We start from the raw sequence: 24,715 nt of genomic DNA on the forward strand, positions 1-24,715 counted from the left end.
TGCCATGCCTCCTCCAGGGGATCTTCCCAACCCAGGGATCGAACCCAGGTCTCCCACACTGCAGGCAGATTCTTTACTGTCTGAGCCGCCAGGGAAGCCCTAGCCAATGGTGATCTGATGCAAAATTGCAAAAGCATGGAGCTCCATTGTGAAGGTGGGGACTGAGAGTACCATTCATGCTCCAGAGTTCACTGTGGGATCAGGCTGAAGGTGAGTTCCAGCTGAGACCACAGCCAGGTTTAGAGTCTCTTTGGTCAAATCCTTTTCACTTCTCTCCTTTTCTCCTAACCAAACACTCTGATCCCCAATTTGGGCTCTGTTTCTAGGCACCAGCCTTAAGTCTTACCAGGCTGAGCATCCTATGAGGCCCTCTATGTGCATCATCTCACAAAATCTTCAGTTAAACCTGTGAGATAGTATTTCCCATTTATCTTTATTAGCAATCTGAGGAAACCAAGGCTCAGAGTACTGAAGTAACCTGAAGTTGTGCAGCTCATAGTCAAGTGTGAATCTGTCTCCAAAGCCCCTGGCTCTCATCCCTATTCATTCCTGCAGAAAAAATGGAAATAGTGTAGTTTAATGCTGTAGAAATAGTAGCAAACCCTATCAATGTGGGAATGCCCTGGATAAAGAAACTGGATAAAGAGACTTCGAGAAGAAAAGGCTCCAGAGAGGGGAGACTAAGGTCTGGAAAGCCCTGATATGCTGTCGATTAAGAGAACATCTTAGGTAACCTCCTAATCCCCGAAAGTGCCCACACCAAGACCAGAGCATAAACAACAGAGACGGATCAGGGAAAATAACTGTAGCTAGAGGCAAGTAGCAGGTATAAACCCCTGATTTTCCATTCAGCTCAACACCATGATGGTCATGAGAAGAATTCTATGGCTAGGCCTGCATGGCTTAACCCTCTTTGGATCGGTCTGACTGCCTTGAGTCTGAGTAACTGCATGACTGCTTGTCCAAACTAGGCCGACGTTTACAGATCAGAGGCCCCACATGCTCTGTCTCAGAGGGACATCACAGAAAGCAGAGAGAGAGGATTGCACTTCCCTTTGAGTGCAATGCATATAAACGTTCAGTTTTCTTCCATCTAGACATGGAGGACCCCACAAATCTTGCCTTATTCAGGGAGTGGGTCAGCAGAAAAAATGCAAAACAATGGTGTTGATGAGAATAAACAGTTCTTACTATGTGCCAGATATTGCTCCAAGCAGTTTATGTGACAAGCTCACTTAATTCGTAGAGCTATGAGGTAAATAAGGACTACTATCATATCCATTTCAACAGTGAGGAAACTGAGGCACAGATAAGTTATGTGTAGTCTTTTTCTTTTTTCTTGTCCCTTCTTTCCACCACCACCCCAGTGCTGTACAGTAGGCCCTCACCAGCCGTCGACTTCATACATAATAATGTATCATGTTAATCCCAGTCTCCCAATTCATACCACCACCACCCCCAACATGGTGACTATATGTTTGTTCTTTATATCCTGTGTCTCTATTCCTGGTTTGCAAATAGGTTTGCCTGTATCATTTCCCTAGATTCCATGTATATACGTTAATATACAGTATTTTTTTTATGACTTATTTCACTCTGTATGACAGTCTCTAGGCCCATTCACGTCTCTGTAAATGGCACAAAATCTTTCCTTCTTATGGCTGAATAATATTCCATTGTCTATATGTACCACAACTTCTTCATCCATTCTTCTGTTGATGGAAATTCCATGTTGCTTCCATGTCCTTTTGCAGTCTTTCATGAATGTGCAGTAGTTTTCCAGAGTCTATGTGATGTGTGATATTACCATAGATTAATGCAGAAGCTTGTATGAGAATCAGCCTTCTTCTGTTCAACCAAACATTAAATAAGTTGATTTTTCTCACACTTGCCTTTTAAAAAATTATAGTTATTTTGATAAAATTATGTTAACTATATCAAAATATAGTGAGATCATTATGATTATTTTTAAATGAACAAATAAATATTAAAAAACTGTCCTCAGTTTAGTCTTTATTATGTTAAATATTGATAGATATAATCTACATAAAATGTTTAGTTCCTCTGTAGTTCTAAGAGATTCTGATACCAAAAAGTTTGAGAACCTTTAGTTTATTTCATTCTATAATCCTGGATACCTCCCATGCATTCATCTTGGCAAAATATAATTTGATGAATAAAATCTGTAGCATGTTCCCTGGTACTTGGTCAAATGTAACCACAGTTTTGTCAAGTTTATTAATTAGTTCACTGGTCACAGGTCCTTCATGAAGAATATTTCCTTTGCCCCTGGAGACACTCTGCTTCCTAAATAACTAAATGTTTATTGAAATATTAAGGAAAGTTGCCACTTATGTATTAAGAATGCTACCTGCTATGTTGGAATCAGAGAGTGGGGGAGAATAGGATGAGAGGAGTGGAGGCTGGAGAATGGGTTCAACAGGATGCATGTGGATGAGGAGGGTCCCTTGTCTAGGTCGAGGAGTGACCTTGGCTACTGTAAGACCAGGAAGTAAAGAAAGCTGGATATTCTTCTCTGGAATGGCCTTGCTCCCTTCATCTAACTCAGACTTGGTTGTGGGAGAGAAATGCTGTCACTATACCACACCATCCCCTCATTTAAAGGAACCCAAATTTAGGTGAACCTCAACTCAAGATCATGGTTGAAGGAAAATGAGGAGTCATTTGAAAAAAAATATTTTCTAAGGGAAAATAAAAAGCTCTTTAAAAAAATTAAAGTGATTCTACCTACTGATTAATAGAAAGTTTTTTTTTTTTTTTTTCTATAGCTGACATTTTCTCAAATCTTTCTGCTGAGATGAATGTCTTCAACAGATTGATGATCTTGGGGAAGGGTATCCATCTCCATGGTTGCATACTTAGAAGGATAATTAAATGATTAAATTTGGAATCATGTAGTTAGTGTTTTCCAGAGGTTGGCTTACCACTGTATGGACAAAGGCTAGAGCAATTTCTGGCATGTGTAGGTGCTCAGAAAATGCTTGCTAAGTGGAAAGCAGGAGAGAAGGGAAGAAAGGAAGGAAGGAAGGAAGGAAGGGAGAAAAGTTTTCATCATTCTGACTGATCAGTTTTAGAAGTTATACTTGTGATATTATTCCATGGAAAAGCATTTGGCCTAATTAGAGATAAGAAAAATCTATTTTTCCCACTGAACTTATAAAGCCCAAAGCAATCATCTTAATATAAGGACTGTGTTTATTTACCATTCCTTAATATAAGGAATGGTAAATGTTTCTAAAGAAAAATGATCCTGTGTGAAGAGCGTGCACCCATCTGTTGACTAAGGGGACATCCTACTTCCGCTATGACAAATTTAGAAACAGAGAATCCTCTGTCTCTCTGAGTCTAGTAGATGTTGCTTCCCGGCCACTCTTGCATCATAACTGAGTCAGTAAGTATTTTGGCTCCTTCTCTCCTAAAACAGTTTACTCCTGCCTGCTCCTTAAATACAGGAGTTGAAAGGAAATGTGTGGATTCAGAAAAAAAAAAAAAATACCCCAGAGCCACCTTTAAATGCATTTTTCCAAGGCATATCAAAATATCCTTGGAATTTGTTGTGAAAATTTGACCACATCCTAGTTAGCATGAGGTTAAAATTAACTATAACATGTGTTTTAGGGATCTCAATTTGAAAAATATTAATAGAGTTCATGGGCAGTTAACTGCAATAAAGGGAGGAAATGAAGTTTATAGTGCAAGGCCCTGGGGATTACAATCTTCTCTACCCCTGAGCACATTCGTATCCCAGAACTCGACATGAGGTGAAGGAGGAAGCTATAAAGGGAGTATTGGGGGGAAATCTCAAGACTAACGTAATGGATCTCCTTCTCTTCCCTCCAGGAAGGGGTGCAGTATGTTAGCAATGGCTTCACCTAGGCCTGGCCTCTTCCTGGTTATACAAGAATCTCATGATTTAGCCAGAGCTGCAAAGGCAGGGTCCTTCACCAGAGTCATAGCTACTGTAATATCAGGAGAGAGCTCTGACTCATTCCTTATAAACTCTCTGAAAACATTAAGTATAAATTAGAAATTTCTCGAGCTTGGCTCACCAGTTGAATTGCTTAGGCAAGAGAAAGTCATGGAAGACATCCTGGGTTAAGAATTTGCAATCCTGGTTTGATTTGTAAACAGTTGGAACAATAGAGGCCCCACAGAAATACCAGAAACTGTTATTATTAAGACCTCCTTTTACTCTCATGAGAGACTCTTCTGATGCCAACTCATATGGGAATTGTATTTGATAACTTCTTGATAACATTTTTCTAGACTTATAATCAGTTGCTATGGATCTTCAGAACACTGAGAAATGAAAAGAAATATGTGAGGTTTGTTTGTTCCTTTAGCTGCTTGTTTTCATTAAAGTCAGTATCTGCACAAATGTAGTCTTTTTAATTGTGCACACTTTGTGCCTTAGTTTATCTACATGCAGTGCCTGGCCAGAGGTAATTTGTCTTCTGAAGAGAATGTCCACATGTCTGAAATATCAGAATTATGGGCTCTGTCCTTCCCCCAATCCCCATCCCTACCCCTGCACCCTGCAGACTTTGTCTTTCTCAGTCCAAGCCAAGGGAACTGTCAGTTGGCTCAGACCCATGATGCATGGAACCTGGAATCTGTCCTTTCCCACAAGTCCTGGGCCCCAAGGAAGCTGAAACAGATCTTAAACATCTAGGAATTATGGAGTGGGAGGCCTTTCACTCCCCAGAATTATGCCAGTTATAGGCAGGGGTCAGTTGCCATGCCAAGCAAAATGGATAATCTTGATACCATTGAGCTAGTTAGTACCACATTAATGGAACTGCTTTGAAACCTATGAACTGGACCCCTGACCACATCCATGGATGGCCTCTACATGATACCTTCACTCAAGATACACTCCAGTAGGCCCATGCAACAGTATTCCAGAACGCTTTCAATGACTGAGAACTAGCTGATTGAGTCTTACGTTAAATAGTTTTAGAGGCTTGCCAGGTGGCGCAGTGGCAAAGATCCTGCCTGCCAATGCAGGAGATGTAAGAGACGGGTTCGACCCCTGGGACAGGAGGATCCCCTGGAGTAGGAAATGGCAACTCACTCCAGGATTCTTGCCTGGGAAATCCCAAGGACATAGGCGCTTGGCGGGTTACAGTCCATGGGATCGCAGAGTCAGACACGACTGAGGACGCACACACATTAAATAGTTTTGGGTTTCTGTTGAGTTTGTTGTGTAATTGTTTGGTAACTCCTTGATGTGTATTTGTTATTCCTGTTTAACTGATCAAGCAATTGAAGCTAAGAGAAATTAAAAAAAAAGGGCTAATGGCCTCAGAGTCAGCAGGTGGTTGAGCAGGAATTAGAACCCCAAGTGTCCACGGCAAAACCAATGTGATTTCCTCCTTAACATTCAAAAGGCTCTATCACCGTGATCCTTGGAGTTAAACCAGCAATTATTCCCAGTCCCAAATGAGGAGACTCCGAGTCCCTCCTTGTTCTGAAAAATGCTGAGTGGGACAGTGCCTGTGCTCAGCATATGAAGAGCTCCTGTTGATCCAGAGCCATCTTTCCCTAAAGCCCTCAGGACGCCAGTGCATGTGGAACCCTTCAGAGGAACTTGGGCTGCTTATGGGAATCTGCTACAAGAGCAGAAAAGGAGGAAGGACTCGGGGATTAGAATCGGAAAGAATTTTGCCCACATTCTCACTTGCATGAGAGTTAGAGTTAAAGGGGAATAACAGATGCACTCCTAAGTGTTACTGAGAATTATGGCCATGGTTATCAAATACCTAAACAAAATTAGGTACACAGGAAGTGCTCAATATATAGAAGCTATTTCCTACCACAGAGGAGAAGTCAGGCAGGTTGCTGGATTTATTGGATCAATCTCTCTGCATCTGCGAGATTTCAAGGAAGCTGATGTAACCAGAGAGATGGCCTAGATAGTTCTAGGAAAACCTACGACAAAACTTAACATTTCTCTTAAACTTTAGCAGAGCTAAAAGGACTAACTCTTCCAAAGTTTGAACAAGATCAAAAGGCTGAATTCAGGTTCCAGTTGTCATGCAGATAAGTAGAATCTCCTTACCACATGTCCGCCAGTACATATATGCACAAAGGTGCATGGCGCTGACGAACGCACACATTCAAGGACTTACGTGCACACACTGACATATACACACGAAAAGCCTCTCCCACTTTAAGCCTGAGCGCCCTTCTTGATCCCTGCACTCTGTTCTTAAGCCCCTGCACTGTGCCGTAGAAGAAACTGCTATTTCAAGCTTGTTGAAGTCTAACTCATCAAAATAGTTCAGGTTACCCCCTGCAGCACTTTACAAGGCATTTTAAGCATTTTTTCACGGGGCTGGAAAATCATGTTTCACCAGTAATAAACAAGAGTAGAAAGAGTTGAACCCCCGAAGACTAGAGCTCAGTTTCAAACTCAGAACTGAGGCGGTCAGAGTGGGTCGGTCCTATCACAGAAAATCACCAACTCCCTTTCCTCAGCAGAACAAGACATACTCTGGAAGCAAGAGTGGAGACTAAAACTCAAGCACAGCAGTTTCTAATATTTTTCCCCTTGACTTTTCTTAATTAGTGTTGACTAGCTTAACGAAGCAATTAAGGGGCTTATTTGCTTTTTAAATCACATGTGAAATTTAAGAAACCTTGAAATAGAAGAAATATTTGTCCCCAAGATCTTATCCCACCAGGAATATCAGTTTGAGTGTTCTCCGACCTTTGGAAAGTGAGGACAACCTGCCCTGCTCTCCAAATGAGGCCCGAGCCAAATGGACATGGCAGGAGCTAACTGTGCGTGGAGAAATCCCTTAAGGTAAAGGGCTGTTTCTTGAGTGTACTTCGAGGACTTCCACTGAAAACAACAATAATTGTTACTTTTCAATAATAACTTGAACAATAATATGAATAATGATATCCTTCATTTATTAAGGACTGATGTGCTGGCAGTTGAGTTGTACATTTTTCATACATTATTAGTATTTTAATCCAAGTCCATAAGTTCCCTTCCCTCTTTCTAACAGAGTAAGGAAATAGAGATTCAAGGAGGTTAATTGGCATGTCTAGGTTCCCACATCTGGCGTGGACTGGATTTAAGCATTTTTACTCTGAGACACATGGTCTTTTCATGGTATTTTACTGTCCATGTTTGTGACAATTCTTAACCATGAGAACTGTGGCTTGAGTAGCAATAGAGTATTATTAAATAATTACATTTGTGTCTGTATGCTTACATTTCAGTTAATATAATAACATATACAAATAGAATGCTATTAAAATTTGTTTTTTTAATTTCAGCAATCATATAATCAAATTATTTTATAACATAATATACATTATACTATGTATAATATACTAGTAATATAATTATTGTTTTGTCATTTTATATCTTAAATAATTTATTTAAGTTGATAAAATTACATATAACTATATAAATTATATACATATAAACAATATGTATCAATATAATATATAAAGCATGATACTTGATATAGGGCACATAGACAATATAAACTCATTATAAAAACCATAATATAATGCTATATAATGATCTATAAAACAAGATAATACATAATATACATGATATAGGTAATGTTTATATAAATATATAATACATAATATATATGTAGCAATTATATTTTAAACAATAATTTAAAATTATATTTAACATTTTCATATAACTTGATACAGGATTAATAATTATTTAATAAGTAGATATTAATATTTATAGGGTACTATTCCATATCATCAATATAATAATAAATGAATTTTATTATTAAATAATTCAATTAATAAATCATTAATAAATTGGGATATCCATAGTCTATGTAGGTACCTCTAGCTATGGAAAGTTCATATATATTGCCTATCATATTCTAGAATCAGTGATAGGCACTTACATCACCTCTGATAATCCCCACAACCAGCCAGCAAGGTAGATGCCAACAGTGGAAAATAAATTGAGGTTCAGATGAGTTAAATGTTCTATTTTACTTTCCAAGACACAGAGCTAGTAAAAGAGCCAGACCTTAAGCCTGACGTTGTCTGATTCCATATCATATGGTCTTTGTACCCTACCAGGTGAGAGCAGTAGGTGGAGAAAAGAGAGTGACAAAACAAAGGAAGGAAAAGGAGATTGTAGCTTGATGCCTGCTCAGTCCTGAAAGTGGAGGACAGTACGGCATATACCAAGTTTCACTGATGCTTTTTTTCAGAAAGCAAAAGAAGCTGACCCTGGCTCCAATCCAGCCATTCCTTCAGCCACTTGCTAAGGATTTAGGGTTGCTGCCCAGGGTACTGAGGGGGAGGGAAAGACATGGGGTGGCAGCTCATGGCCACAGCCTGATGCTGGCACATGCAGGCTGGTTGTCAGGCCCCGCCCAGCATGACGCTCTTGTGACCAGAGTCTGCACACTCAATGACACAACCTTGGCCTCTGTCTATTTTTCCCACTTCTGAGATTGCAGCCTACATACTTGGCATTGGAAAGCTTGGCAGCTTTCAGGCAGATTGGGAGGACATCCCAGATGGGTACTGGATCAACAGTGCCAACAGGAGGAAAAAATAAAATGTGAGCCTAGGGAGATTTCTTAACTATTTACCAAATAGGGGGAATTGTTTATTTTCCTCATATCTCCCAGAGAGTCCATTTATGAGCTCCATTTACGACTTCAAACAGGCAAGTTGGCAGACACATGACAGTGAAGATAAGAAGATGACTAATTAATGGTCTTGCAACAGGTTTCAACACCCAGATCTTCAACTACTTATATATTTTTTTCTTAACCACTAACATTTATTTTCAAATACAAACATGCTTTTAAGTATTTTTGTTAATACGGCTAATAGTTTTATCTTGTTCCTGGCACTATTTCCTCTTCTTGATAGGGTTATAAATAGGGTATTCCACTTGGCATGGATCTTGTTCATGGCACTGAAGAGATGGTTCTATACTTACTGTAGCAAAACAGCACATAGCTGGCATACTTTCTTCTAAACTTTCCTAACATTTACACTGCCATCTGCATACTTTTCAGTTGACTTCACTCTGAAAATTGCCTGTTCCTCTGATACATACCAGAGACTTGGATACTTGGACATTTGGAAAAAAAAAGAAAAGCAAAGAACAGAACATGAACAAGCCTTCTTCCCATTTCTGCTCCCAGGCATTCAATACTTGCAATAGTCATTTGTAAGAATGATTTACAGAAGAAGTCATTTAAAGAAGTCATTTGTAAGAGGCTTCTTTTAAGGTCAATTTCAATTTTAAGATCTCAGGATTCTGTGACTGAAGGAACAATTCCAGCTTTAACTAACACATTGCTATTGACGACTTCACTGTTTTCTTTAGGTTTATATAGTCAAGTGCCTGAATTCAAGTAAATGCATAGGAAAAGCCAAGATTCCTTATCACAGATTTTTTTTTAATAAGAAAACTTAAACAATAGAATTATAACTGAGGATTCAGGACTAAAATCCTTTCACAAGTTCTGCTGCTGATATTTCAAAGAAATACTGTACAGTTTGGATGAAATTAAGATGGCAGAAAACAGTACCTCTGGAAGTTTGAAGATTTTCATTGTTGTGAACAAAGAAGGTATTGGAGTACATATTTCCAGAATTCGATCTCTGAGAAACTCCAGTGGCTGTTAGGCTGATATTCACTTTCCCTTAAGGCCTAAAAAAGGCAAGGGGATGATTTTGGCCATAGTGTTAGCCTCTCTGAAATCTCTTAGTCTGTCTCTTTCCTTCAGTCAGCAAGTATCTCTTTCCCCCGGGGTAAACGTAGAACTCCATGATAGCCTCAGTTTATCATCCAAGGCCCTTTTGAACTTCCCTGTCCAAAATGGTGGTCTCTAGTCACATGTGGATTTTGCATTTAGAAATAAAAGTAAATAAATTTATTTTTGTGTATGGTGTTAGAAAGTGTTCTAGTTTTATTCTTTTACAAGTGGTTGACCAGTTTTCCCAGAACCACTTGTTAAAGAAGTTATCTTTTTTCCATTGTATATTCTTGCCTCCTTTGTCGAAGATAAAGCGTCCGTAGGTACGTGGATTTACCTCTGGGCTTTCTATTTTGTTCCATTGGTCTATATTTCTGTCTTTGTGCCAGTACCATACTGTCTTGATGACTGTGGCTTTGTAGTAGAACCTGAAGTCAGGCAGGTTGATTCCTCCAGTTCCATTCTTCTTTCTCAAGATTGCTTTGGCTATTCGAGGTTTTTTGTATTTCCATACAATTTGTGAAATTATTTGTTCTAGTTCTGTGAAAAATACCGTTGGTAGCTTGATAGGGATTGCATTGAATCTATAGATTGCTCTGGGGAGTATACTCATTTTCACAATATTGATTCTTCCAATCCATGAACACGGTATATTTCTCCATCTATTTGTGTCCTCTTTGATTTCTTTCATCAGTGCTTTATAGTTTTCTATGTATAGGTCTTTTGTTTCTTTAGGTAGATATACTCCTAAATATTTTATTCTGTTTGTTGCAATGGTGAATGGTATTGTTTCCTTAATTTCTCTTTCTGTTTTCTCATTGTTAGTGTATAGGAATGCAAGGGATTTCTGTGTGTTAATTTTATATCCTGCCACTTTACTATATTCATTGATTAGCTCTAGTAATTTTCTGGTAAAGTCTTTAGGTTTTCTATGTAGAGGATCATGTCATCTGCAAACAGTGAGAGTTTCACTTCTTTTCCTATCTGGACTCATTTTATTTCTTTTTTTTCTCTGATTTCTGTGGCCAAAACTTCCAAAACTATGTTGAATAGTAGTGGTGAGTGTGGGCACCTTTGTCTTATTCCTGATTTTAGGGGAAATGCTTTCAATTTTTCACCATTGAGGATAATGTTTGCTGTGGAAATAGAACTGCCATATGACCCAGCAATCCCACTCCTAGGCATACGCACTGAGGAAACCAGATCTGAAAGAGACACATGTACCCCAATGTTCATTGCAGCACTGTTTATAATAGCCAGGACATGGAAGCAACCTAGATGCCCATCAGCAGACGAATGGATAAGGAAGCTGTGGTATATATACACTATGGAATATTACTCAGCCATTAAAAAGAATTCATTTGAATCAGTTCTAATGAGATGGATGAAACTGGAGCCCATTATACAGAGTGAAGTAAGCCAGAAAGATAAAGACCAATACAGTATATTAACACATATATATGGAATTTAAAAAGATGGTAACAATAGCCCTATATACAAAACAGAAAAAGAGACACAGATGTACAGAACAGACTTTTGGACTCTGTGGGAGAAGGCGAGGGTGGGATGTTCTGAAAGAACAGCCTTGAAACAAGTATACTATCAAGGGTGAAACAGATCACCAGCCCAGGTTGGATGCATGAGACAAGTGCTCAGGGCTGGTGCACTGGGAAGACCCAGAGGGATGGGATGGAGAAGGAGGCGGGAGGGAGGATCGGGATGGGGAACACATGTAAATCCATGGTTGATTCATGTCAATGTATGGCAGAAATCACTACAATATTGTAAAGTAATTAGCCTTCAACTAATAAAAATAAATGGGAAAAAAAGTAAATGAGACAAAATTTCAGTTTCATAGTCACATCAACCACTTTTCAATAGTATTCAATAACCACATGTGGCCCATGGCTACTGTGATGGCCAATGCTCATTAAAAAACATTTCCCTTATCTCCGAGCTGGTCTAAAACCTGGTTAAACCCTTGTTTGCTAGGCTTTTCTCCCCACGGTCCTGCTTATCCAAGCAATTCTCCAGTAAATTGAATATTCGTTGTTTTCTGCAAATGCCCTGAACTTAACCAACATTGTCTTTGCTATTACCAAAGCTTGGGGTGCTCTTTGGGAATTTTGCTGCCTTTCAAGACTTAGAAGAAAGGCATCATTTTCCTAAAGAAACCTTTTTCAATCTTCCCAATTAGCGTTCTGCCTTCTCTGAAACCCCAGAGCACACACCACACCTTATTCATGGCATTACTTAATCATGCTCCATCCTCTACCAGGTTACGGTTAATTTTTTTAAATAGCAAATGTGATGTGGGCATCCGTGTTTTGTATTTAATGCCCTCTTGTTTTTGTTATTCATGAGTTTATTTTTATCTAAAATCTGAAGACATTAATGAAGAAAGATACATGTGGTGACTAAGTTGGAAGGAAAAAGTGAAGAAACGTGGTTATGTTAACTGTGGAAATATACATATGTCAAAAGTATGAAAGAAGAAGGATGGGGTTGCTGCCCTATAAATATACTAGACAAAAGTCCTATAATTAAAGTCTGACTCTGCCACTTAGTCTTAAAGATCTGGGTATAATAATTATCGTCATTAAACTTCAGAATTTTCTGTTTTTTTTTTCTTTTTTCATTCAGTGAATAGGAATAGTAATGCTATTATAATGTACAGGTTTTTTAAATATCACTTGAGAGATAATATATGTAAAAGTGTGACTTTAAAATAAAAAGCCAGAATTCTTATACAAATGTGAGGTGTTATGTTAACAGCAAGCTTCCAGAGAAGAAGGATATGGAATCTGGAGAAACATATGTTGCCTGGGCCCTCTCACAAACCTGCTTCACTCTGACAAAGCCCAGTGTACTGATAAGGTTCCAGTAGGCTTTTTGTGAGTTATCCACAGGGTTCTCTTTTTATCTCACAGACATATTTATATATCTATAAGTATCTATAATTTTTTTTTATTCCACACTCCTTGGGATGTAGTTATGGCTGTTTGAATGTTTATTTTTCAGGCATTCCTTTTCCCTTTGAAGAAATCCACAAAAGAGAGAGAAAAATGCTGACAAGTTTTCAAAGTCATGATTTATAGGAATGATTTCTGAAAAGCAAGTGGACAACATCCGAGTTCATCATCAAATAATATTTCTTAAGCACCCTCTAGTGTCTGGCCCTAAGCCAGATGATTCAATGCCTGGAGAGGCTGCAAATTTAAAAAAAAAAGAAAGAAAAATGAACTCTCACACTGACTTCTGAGAAACAAGTCTGCACCATTTAGGATTCCTTGATGGTAATGGTGGTGGTTTAGTTGCTAAATTGTGTCTGACTCTTGCAATCCCATGGACTGTAGCCCACCAGACTCCTCTGTCCATAGGATTTCCCAGGCAAGAATACTGGTTGCCATTTCCTTTTCCAGGGAATTTCCCCTAACTAGGAATTGAACCTCCCATCTCCTGCATTCGCAGGCAGATTCCTAACCATTTGAGCCACCAAGGAAGCCCTTAGGACTCTTTTTCAAAGGTATTCAGAATAGATTGTTTTAGAAAAAAATCAATATAGTTAGAAACTCTAATAATATTAAATATAATTCAAAGCTCAGTTTAAAATAGAAGTGAAGACAAAAGATCAAATCAAAAATTATACTGGGAATCTGAAGAATTTGAATTCTAAGCAAATCACAGGGCAGGAAAATCTGTTCTGTAAGTGAGAAAGTTTTAGGTCTAAGAAAAGGTAAGAATTGCTTGAATAGATAGGTGTCATCTAGTAGGAATGCTATGCTAGACCCGTCTGCCATCTGATTATGTTGTGACTGGTACTAGCCTGTCATCTTCACCCAACAGATTCTCAAGTGGGACAGCGGCAAGAGTGCAGTGGGTAGAATCAGACAACTTGTGGTCGAGGGTCAGCTCTAACACATACTTGGCTATGTAATTTGGAACATGTCACTTAAAATTCATGACCCTAGTTTCTTCACATGTAAAATAACGATAATTCTGCCAACTTTGTGGGGTTGTTTAGACTTTAGAGATTAAATAAGATACCATGGATCAGTTCCTTGAACATAGTACTTGCCCACAAAATGTCAATATTTTTTCTAGTTGTCTGATTGATTTAGTATTCAGCGGGTTTATAGTATATGTTCAACTTGACTTCTGCACTTATTTCCTCAAAGGAAGTTTTACACTTTTCCCTCATCATCTCCACATTTTTGAGAATAGGATCACATTTTACATTATGATATTGAAATAGGAGAGTCAATTCTTGCATAGACTAGTTGATTTCAAAGATAAGTGCCTAATTATTGATTGAATGTTTGATTGATCAATTCATGCATTCATTCATTCATTTAACTCACAACTCCAAATTCAGGGTGGTCCCTTTGCTAACTAGGAGGACCTTATTAACAAGATGATCCAGATGATTTCATTACATACAAAAGATCTTTGTAGGCATGGAAATAAAAAATACTGAGTCATTTTAAGAGTCACTTTGAAAATGACTTTTCAACATAGAAGAACTGAGCTTGTTCAAGCAAATTATATTTCAAAGTTTTATTTGCAAGGTTATTTATTACTGTGTGGAATCTCAATCCTGTGGCTAGGGTCAAGGAAAATGAGGACACAGGTGTCTGCCTATTTGCACAGGCATTAAAGAGTCTTGTAAAATGAGCTTCGGCCTTTTAAGTTACTGTCTTTTCCTTTATAATAATAATCTCTTCAGTTTTACAAAGTCTATATTATTTTTAGGTAAGAAAACACTAGAGAGTTCATGTTTTATTGTTCCTTGCAGTTATATAAATTATATTTGGCCAAAACAAATGTAATTCCTACTGTGTGAACTGGGAACCCAAAATGTTGATTTTCCTCAAGTTATAAACAATGTGAAGATATGTTATACTGGGTCACAATTTTCCAGAACAGAGCAAAATATATAACTCAGTTTTAATAACAAAACTGCATATATCATTAAAGTTTCCTACTCCACACAGAACGGATTATATTACTTTGCCCAGCAAGAGACATCCTTTGTGTAGACCACAATTTCTAAAATACCATTTGATTGAATGGAAAACATTTTAGCCATTTGTTAGTTTAAAAAAATGTAATGGTTAAATGCTCATGGAAATTCTGCTTTGTATTTGCTGGGTAAATATTACATTTCTTCTCACTAAATTTGAATGCCATGGATTTTGTAAACACCAAGGTCTGGGGGACAACTGTTATGAGCTTTTTCCCACTATTAGATGACTCTTCACATTTTTAGCATCTTAGAAGCAGATGTCTTCTTCTTTGCAACACCAAAGAACCTTATTTATACATGTATTATATCAACTTCAAGTTGCATTGTAAGTGTTTACTTACAAGCTTTCTTCTCCAAATAGACTTGTAACTTAACAAGGCAAGGTCAAGACTGCATTATCTTTGTACTCTTGGCCCCTGGTTGAATGCTTCCTATGGAGCTGGAGCACTGAAAATGTTCTTAATGAAGAAGAAGTGCTGAAAAAAAACTACCACCAAATCATCAATTTACCCACTCACCTGTTCTTCTCAGAATTATTCCAAAATTTAGAAGATTAGTTAATGTAACTACTTTCACAACACTAAAGAAAGCAAGGAAAGATTATTTTCTTCATTAAAAAATATGGGATTAGCTAGTTTAGCCTCCTTACTCTTTATTAAAAAAGGAATATGGGATTAGCTAGTCTAGTTTTTTAACTTCACAAATGGGGATTTGGGGACCTGGAAAATGAAAGCTTTTTTACTCTTGCTAATGTTACAAAGTGGAGGCAAAGCTGATCCTAATTGTCATCACGTTTTGTTTGATACAAAAGCAATTAATGCTAAACATTCTGACATGTTCAAAAATACGTAAAGAGCCAACAAGTATGTGAAACAATATTTAACATTAGAAGTTGTTAGAGAAATGCAAATCTAAAACACAATAAGATACCATCACACATCTATTGAGACGGAGAACAAAATGAACAAAAAAGAACAAGTGTTGGCAAAGATGTGGAGCAATCTTATCCCCTGTGTATTGTTGGTGGGACTGTGAAATGGTACAACTGGTGTGGAAAGCAGTATGGTGGTCCCTTAAATAACTAAAAATAGAACTACCATAGGATCCATCAATCCCACTTCCAGGTTGGTCTCCAAAACAATTGAAAGCAGAGTTTTGAAGAGATACTAGTACACCCATGTTCAAGAAGTCATTAGTCAGAAATCCCAATAGGTGGAAGCAACCCAAATGTCCACTGGTGGATGGACAAATAAAACGTGGTCTATACATACAATGGAATAATATTCATCCTTATAAAGGAAGAAAATCCTGTTGCATGTTCAACATGGATGGATCTTGAAGACATTATGTAAGTGAAATTTGTCAGTCATGGAAAGAGAAATACTGTATGATTCCACTTCACTGATGTATTTAAAATAGTCAAGCAGAAAGTATCAATAAAATACTGGTTACCAGAGGCTGGGGAGAGAGAGAAGTGAGGAGTTGCTGTTAAATGGGTATAGACTTTCAGTTTTGCAAAATGACTTAGTCTGCGTGATCTGTCGCACAACAATGTGAATATTAACTATTCTGACCTGTTCACGTAAAAATATTTAAGATGGTAAATTTGATGTTCAGTTCAGTTCAGTCCCTAAGTCGTGTCTGACTTTTGTGCCCCATGAACAGCAGCATGCCAGGCCTCCCTGTCCATCACAAGCTCCCGGAGTTTGCTCAAATTCATGTCCATTTTGTCGGTGATGCCATCCAACCATCTCATCCTCTGTCGACCCCTTCTTCTCCAGCCTTCAATCTTTCCCAGCATCAACGTCTTTTCAAATGAGTTAGTTCTTTGCATCAGGTGGCCAAAGTATTGGAGTTTCAGCTTCAAAGTCAGTCCTTCCAATGAACACCCAGGACTGATATCCTTTAGGATGGGCTGGTTGGATCTCCTTGCAGTCCAAGAGACTCTTAAGTCTTATCCAACACCACAGTTCAAAAGCATCGATTCTTTAGCACTCAGCTTTCTTTATAGTCCAACTCTTACATCCACACATGACTACTGGAAAAACCATAGCTTTGACTAGATGGACCTTTGTTGACAAAGCAATGTCTGCTTTTTAATATGCTGTCCAGATTGGTCATAACTTTCCTTCCAAAGAGTAAGCGTCTTTTAATTTCATGGCCGCAGCCACCATCTGCACTGATTTTGGAGCCTCCCAAAATAAAGTCAGCCACTGTTTTCACTGTTTCCCCATCTATTTGCCATGAAGTGATGGGACCACATGCTGTGATCTTAGTTTTCTGAATGTTGACCTTTAAGCCAACTTTTTCACTCTCCTCTTTCACTTTCGTCAAGAGGCTCTTTAGTTCTTCTTCACTTTCTGCCATGAGGGTGGTGTCATCTGCATATCTGAGGTTATTGATATTTCTCCCAGCAATCTTGATTCCAGCTTGTGCTTCTTCTAGCCCAGCGTTTCTTATTATGTACTCTGCATAGAAGTTAAATAAACAGCGTGACAATGTACAGCCTTTGCATACTCCTTTTCCTATTTGGAACCAGTCTGTTGTTCCATGTCCAGTTCTAACTGTTGCTTCCTGACCTGTATATAGGTTTCTCAAGAGGCAGGTCAGGTGATCTGATATTCCCATCTCTTTCAGAATTTTCCACAGTTTATTGTAATCCACACAGTCAAAGACTTTGACATAGCCAAGAAAGCAGAAATAGATGTTTCTCTGGAACGCTCTTGCTTTTTCAATGATCCAACAGATGTTGATAATTTGATCTCTGGTTCCTCTGCCTTCTCTAAAACCAGCTTGAACATCTGGAAGTTCATGATTCACGTATTGCTGAAGCCTGACTTGGAGAATTTTGAGCATTACTTTACTAGCGTGTGAGATGAGTGCAACTGTGCAGTAGTTTGAGCATTATTTGGCATTACTTTTCTTTGGGATTGGAATGAAAACTGACCTTTTCCAGCCCTGTGGTCACTGCTGAGTTTTCCAAATTTGCTGGCATATCGAGTGCAGCACTTTCACAACATCATCTTTTAGGATTTGAAACAGCTCCACTGGAATTCCATCACCTCCACTAGCTTTGTTTGTAGTGATGCTTCCTAAGGCCCACTTGACTTCACATTCCAGGATGTCTGGCTTGAGGTGAGTGATCAAACCATCATAATTATCTGGGGCATCAATATCTTTTTTGTACAGTTCTTCTGTGTATTCTTGCCACCTCTTCTTAATATCTTCTGCTTCTGTTAGGTCCATACCATTTCTGTCCTTTATTGAGCCCATCTTTGCATGAAATGTTCCCTTGGTATCTCTGATTTTATGTTACATGGGTGTTTTTGGTCACAATTAAAAACTTAAAAATACATAAAGAAGCATAATTTCAGTTCATTAATTTATTTTTATTTTGGCCACACCATGACGCAAAATAAAGACACTGAACAGGAGAATGAACTCATGTTTCATCCTGGCAGTGGAAGTGTGGAGTCCTAACCACTGAACTGCCAGGAAATTTCAGAAATAGAATTTTAAAATATACATAACAGCAGAGGAGTTATTGTGGTTAACACATTTCGTTGTTTTTCTTCTGTAATATTTATATATTTAAAACAGTATTGTCTAAATGATACGGCAACCTACTTTTACCACAGAATATGACAGAAATATTTCTAAAACTCTCTAAATACCATTTAAAAGGCTGAATAATATCTATTTATATAAATAAGCCACAATTTATTTAGCAATATCCCTCATTCATATTCTTTTCACATCTATTTGTTGTTGTTCCATCACTAAGTCGTGTCCCACTCTTTTTGACTGCATGGGCTACAGCATAACAGGACTCCCTGTCTACCACTATCTTCCAGAGTTTGCACAAATTCATGTCCATTGAGTCCATTTCATGTCTATAAATACTGCTTTATTTTCTATTTTTGTACATTCCTTGTTGTCTACATTTCTGATACTTTCCTTAGAGTCTCAGAAATAAAATTAGTAGAGTGCACATTTTAAAACACTTCTTAGTTGTTAAAAATTTAGTATTGTCCCAATATCTATTCTTGGAAGCAGAACATGAGTGCCTCTCTGCACTGAGTCTCCTCATCTTTCTCCTTTTTCACCATTATTATTGTTATTATTGGGCTTCCCAAGTGGTGCTAGTGGAAAATAATCTGTCTGCCAGTCCAGGAGACACAAGAGATGTGGGTTCGATCCTTGGGTTGGAATATCCCCTGGAGGAGGACATGGCAACCCACTCCAGTATTCCTGCCTGGAGAATCCCATGGACAGAGGAACCTGGAGGGCTACAGTACATTGGGTCGCAAAGAGTCAGACATGACTGAAGTGACTTAGCATGCATGCATTGTTATTATTATTATTATAATTATTTGTTTTGAAAGGAAAGAAATTATATTTCCTTGAAAACTGTTATAATTAAAACTACTTTTGAATCATTTGTATTTTTCCTTCTTGAATTATATTTTTACATTTTGAGATAAGCTCAATGAGAACTTTATTCATAAGGAAATGTAATTATTTGTCTGTCATATTTGATTGCAAATATTTTTCCTAGTTGTGCTGTTTTTGTATTTTAAATTTTGTCTTCTTCTAAGTACACAATTATTAATCTTTAGGGAAACCCATTTAACTCATTTTTATTTAAATTTTATAGTTTGATTATGTTCTCTTTTTTCAGTTAGTTGATGATTATGATGTCAATGATTTCAGAGTTTAAGTAGATATTTTATAAAACTTTCAGTAGTACTTCTTGAAAAATCCTCCTAGAGTTTTGCATAGGACTGTACAAAGTCTATATACAAAATTCAGAATAACCATTGTAATAGCATCAGTAGCAATCATAATGACAAACAAAACTCTAGTTGCAACTCTTAAACTACCAGCTATCTGCCAGGTCTTGCATTTACTGTTCACATTAATTTAATACATATAGCAAATTTATGAGGCATGTGTTATTTTTTAATTTATTTATTTGTAATTGGAAGATAATTGCTTTATAATATTGTGTTTGTTTCTGCCATATATCAGCATGAATCAGCCATAGGTATACATTTGCCCCCTCCACCTTGATCCTCCCTCCCACCTCCGCTCCCCCCACCTCGCCCCTCTAGGCTGTCACAGAACACTTGATTTGAGCTCCCTGCATCATACAGCAAATTTCCACTATCTAATTTTATATATGGTAATGTACACCTTTCAGTGCTACCCTCTCAATTTGTCCAACACTCTCCTTCCCCCACTGTGTCCACAAGTCTTTGGAGACTCCAGTTGAGGCACAGAAAAGCTGCATAACTTGCCAATGATCTATTTATCAGTAAGTTGATGGAACCATGTTTTGACCTCAGACCCACATAATTTCAGAACACTTGCCTCTAAAGATTACTAAACTGCATCAAAAATCTTCATAGGATGAATTTGTCCCTTTTAAGGACTTTTTAAAATTTCCTTTACATTTCTAAGATGCTTTTAATCTCTAAGTTAATATTCCACATTTTAAAGTTACCTTTATTTTTTCAACTTGGTTGCATTAATAATGGTTTAGAAAAACAGAACTGCAGTGTTCTGGTAGAGATGGCCTATGCTAAAGGCTGGCATGCTGGAGGAAGAATGAAAGAGGCCAGACTCTCTACAGAAGAGTTCAGAAAAGGCAGAACTGAAAATAAGATCAGAAACACTGTGTAGGGCTTTGAAGGGCATTGTAATGACTGTATATTTTGAGCAGAGGAGGCTGTGATCTGACCTTTATTTTAGAAGATCATGCTGATTTCTGAGTTGAGAAGAGACTAGAGCAGAAGAAGGAAGGTAAGATGCTAAGGGGTAGTGCAAAATCCCCTTGAGTCAGTAAGCTATGGCTATATAAGAACCACTAAAAAATGCAATGGTTTAAAACAACAGCCTTGATCCACAAGGATCAGTGGGTGATCTAGGAGTTGGCTGACCTAAGCTGGGTTGGGCTTGACCACTCCATTCAAGCTGTGGGTCTGACTGATGGGCCTCTCCCTCAGGTGTTACCTGATGCTGTTTTGTAACTCAGGTAAGAGTGTGCCAGTGAGTGTGTATAAATGCTTCTTGATGTGGCGGCAAAGGCCAGAAGGAAAACTCCATCAAGACACTCTTGAAGGCACGCTTCAAGATCATGCCTTCTTGCTTGGAGGGCATACAATGGAGCTTAAAGTCAAGGGACAGGAAAGTAGACTTTTCTGATCAGAACCCCTTGATAAAAGCGTGTATGCAGAAAGAAGTGATGACTTAAGGCCAGTGATTTCATTTAATGTCATCAGTTGGCTTGGGCTCTGAAGGGAATAGTGAAGAGGTAGGGAGTGATCAAGTTATATACAAATCGTGCAGATAAAGCTAACAGGATTTATAAGTATAATAGACATGAGATCAGAGAGAAAAAGAGACCTTGAGGATGACATTAATTACCCATGTGCCCAGAAGTATCTTTTTCCAGAATTTTACATTAGAGTGATATTTAGCTCACTTCTGCTCCATTTTTAGTATTTTGGTTATATATATACATATATCTATATAATATTTTGGTTATATATATATACATATATGTATCAGCAGCACCAGCATTCTCCTGCTGCTGCCTGCTCCACATAAGGCTTCAGTTTCTCCCAGGCAATGTCCAAACTACCCCTTCAGTCCACCAATGACACCTCTCAAAATAAAAAGAAGACTAAGTCTAGAAGACCTTCACTGCTCCTGATTAGTCATTAGCATTAAGACATCAGATTTACTAGTATGTCTGTTCATTCCTTCTTCCGTTTTTTTTTTTCCTTCCAAACATTTCTAAGGTCAAGCTATATTCTGAGTACATTCTTTAAGACAGTAGGAAATATTTAGAGAATTTTCATCATATACAGTTAACATTCTTAAAAGTTTTGGCATTTAAAGTCATGGGCTTCAGTTATTTGGAATATTTATCTATAATAAATAGTCCATTCCCCAGCGATGGTAAATAAATGAGGCATCACTCCACTGCACTTTTGTTGATTTATGATCGACACAGGGAGTGTGCTCCATTGAACAATGCAAAGAGTGTACAGGTTCAGTTTGTTTTGTTGCTATGTGTACTGTTTAGTCCCAGGATAACTTGACCTGGAAAGAAGCCCTGTTGAGTGACAGGATTACATAATTCTACCTTCTTGGTAAACTGTCCTGTGCCTCAGAGCCCCCAGCTCAGATATCTATCAGGAGACATGCGGGTCTTGCATTGTACATTCTGGTTTAACCCTAAGCCAAGAACTTTTGCAGAAGCCTGAGTTCTGGGCCTCCTCCCCAAGCAGCCTCCACTGTCTTAGGAAAAACCAATTCCCACCTGTTACTGCAACTCTTGTTGACAGGAAATGGGGTCCTCGCCCTTTTCAAAAGAACGGCAGTGAAAAACTGTTCCCTCACAGGTGGAGTTTTCTGGCTCATGGAAGGATTAGAAATGAAATTAGCCATTGGAAATTTCATTCAGATCAGTCCAAACATTGCAAAGTACAACAAATGCAGACCTTTCCTCATTGGTAATCAAGTTCAATTTCTCTCCATGTCTTTTCTCCAAAGCAGACAGCTGTGCAACCGTTATTAACTGTTCTTCATGGACCCAGTTGCTGCTTAGAGTCTAGAGAGATAGAACATTCCAGAATTAGCTCTGAGCCCTGACCTTGAAGGACTTGGTGATCTAGTCTGGAAGACCAGAGTCATCCACACAAACTGCTCCTTGAACTAGGCAGCCCATGATGGAGCAGCCAGCCCTGTGGGTCAGACAATAGGCAGTTCAGAGCCAACAACAACGGCTAAGTGCATTGTGGAGCCAATTTCAGGAGAAATGGGAATGTGACAGAATACTATAAATAAGATGCCTGATTTGGACATTTCAACCTCTACTGTTTCCTTTCTTACAACTTCAGTTTCCCTGTAACAGATCAAAAACCACTTTGTAGCAGTAGTCACTTTAAAATAAATTTTAAACTAATATGCCCCCACTTTAAAACAATATTCTTATTTTGGATGGACCTACCATCCATCCATCACCCTGACCCACTCCAGCAAAAGGATGCATAATCCATCACAGAGCTTTCTGCACATTGTTCCCCTGTTCAAACACATAAATGGCTTCTTACAACCAGCATCAATCAGCTTTTCTTGGAGTTCCACAGTCTCCCCAGTATAGCCCTGCCTCACCCACCTATATGTGACTTACAGCCCACGGGCTTATCCTTAAGAGCATCTTCAGTAACCTCACATTTTCTACCATCCTGGGTCTACCTTCCGTGACCTCACGGGAGCATGGTATTTTATAGAGCCAACAATGTATCTAATTTGACTGTTTTCCATGTGTAAGTCTTATCTTTTTAGTTGGATAACATCTTTCAGTAGAAGATGATGCAACATAAAGTGTTTTCCTTTTTTTTCTCAACCTACAACAGGTAATCAGTGTTTAGTAAATCACTCATTGATTAGCTTTTATTTCTGTGGAACTAGAGCAAGATGACCAGCATAGGAGAATTGCTGCCTGCATGAATTTTCCTGGCTATGGCTAGGAAAAGACAATGGAGGTGTCCAGGGGAAAAACTTTAAGGAAGCCTTTACTCTCAGGTGTGTCTTGCAATTGTAGGACCCCAAGAGTGGGGTCCTGGACACCTCACTTGCCTCATTCTTGAAGCTACCCTGGCTGGATGGTGTTATGAAGTATTTTTGCATGATCTTTTTTTAAAAATCAATTTATTTATTTTAATTGGAGGCTAAATTCTTCACAATATTGTGGTGTTTTTTTTGCCATACATCAACACGAATCAGCCACAGGAGTACATGTGTCCCACATCCCAAACGCCCCTCCCACCTCCTTCCCCATCCCATCCCTCTGGGTTGCCCCAGTGCACCAGCTTTGAGTGTGCTGTTTCATGCATTCAACTTGTACTGGTCATCTATTTGACATATGGTAATATACATGTTTCAGTGCTATTCTCTCAAATCATCTCATCCTTGCCTTCTCCCAGAGTCCAAAAGTTTATTCTCCATATCTGTGTCTCTTTTGCTGTCTCACGTATAGGGGTGTTGTTACCATCTTTCTAAATTCCATATATATGCATCAGTATACTATATTGGTGTTTTTCTTTCTGACTTACTTCACTCTTTATAATGGGCTCTAGTTTCATCCACCTCATTAGAACTGATTCAAATGCGTTCTTTTTAATAGCTGAGTAATATTCCATTGTGTATATGTATCACAGCTTTCTTATCCATTTGCCCGCCAATGGATATCTAGGTTGCTTCCATGTCCTGGCTATTATAAACAGTGCTGCAATGAACACTGGGGTCATGTATCTGTTTCAATTCTGGTTTCCTCAGTGTGTATGCCCAGCAGTGGGATTGCTGGGTCGTATGGCAGTTCTATTTCCAGTTTTTTAAGGAATCTCCACACTGTTCTCCATAGTGGCTGTACTAGTTTTCATTCCCACCAACACTGTAAGAGGGTTCCCTTTTCTCCACACCCTCTCCAGCATTTACTGTTTGTAGACTTTTTGATAGCAGCCATTCTGACTGTTGTGAGACAGTACCTCATTGTGGTTTTGATCTGCATTTCTACGATCTGTCTTTACATAGTAAAAGTAGATACTGACTTTGTTTTTTCCTTGTAGCTTGTCATAAAGAGGACCCACATGTGTGTTTGCATACAAAGAGGTTAATGGCTTCCCTACAATAGCTGCAAAAACATCGTCAGAGGATGGTTTTGGTAAGGAGCCTAAGTAAATCAGACCTACCTGATACAGAGCTTAAATTTACTCTTCACCACCTGAGTCATCTTAATCTCTAAATTTTGACAGAATTGTAAGATAGTAAGAATGAGAAGAAAGAGAAGAAAAAGAGGAGGAGAAGAAGAGAAGAAAAAGGGAGAAAAATCATAAAGATTTAATGGAAACTGATTGGAAATAAATATGTAAAAACACAA

At 38.3% G+C, this 24,715-nt stretch overlaps 1 long non-coding RNA gene across 1 annotated transcript; it reads left to right on the forward strand.

Annotated features, from left to right (window-relative positions):
- The first annotated feature begins 86 nt into the window (after positions 1-86).
- Positions 87-24,715, forward strand: LOC139037187 (uncharacterized). The gene is made up of 3 exons (XR_011490045.1): positions 87-210; positions 24,405-24,499; positions 24,591-24,715. It is a non-coding gene; the product is annotated as an uncharacterized lncRNA (long non-coding RNA).

Source organism: Odocoileus virginianus, chromosome 2, assembly GCF_023699985.2.
Source record: "Odocoileus virginianus isolate 20LAN1187 ecotype Illinois chromosome 2, Ovbor_1.2, whole genome shotgun sequence".
NCBI classification, from domain to species: domain Eukaryota; kingdom Metazoa; phylum Chordata; class Mammalia; order Artiodactyla; family Cervidae; genus Odocoileus; species Odocoileus virginianus.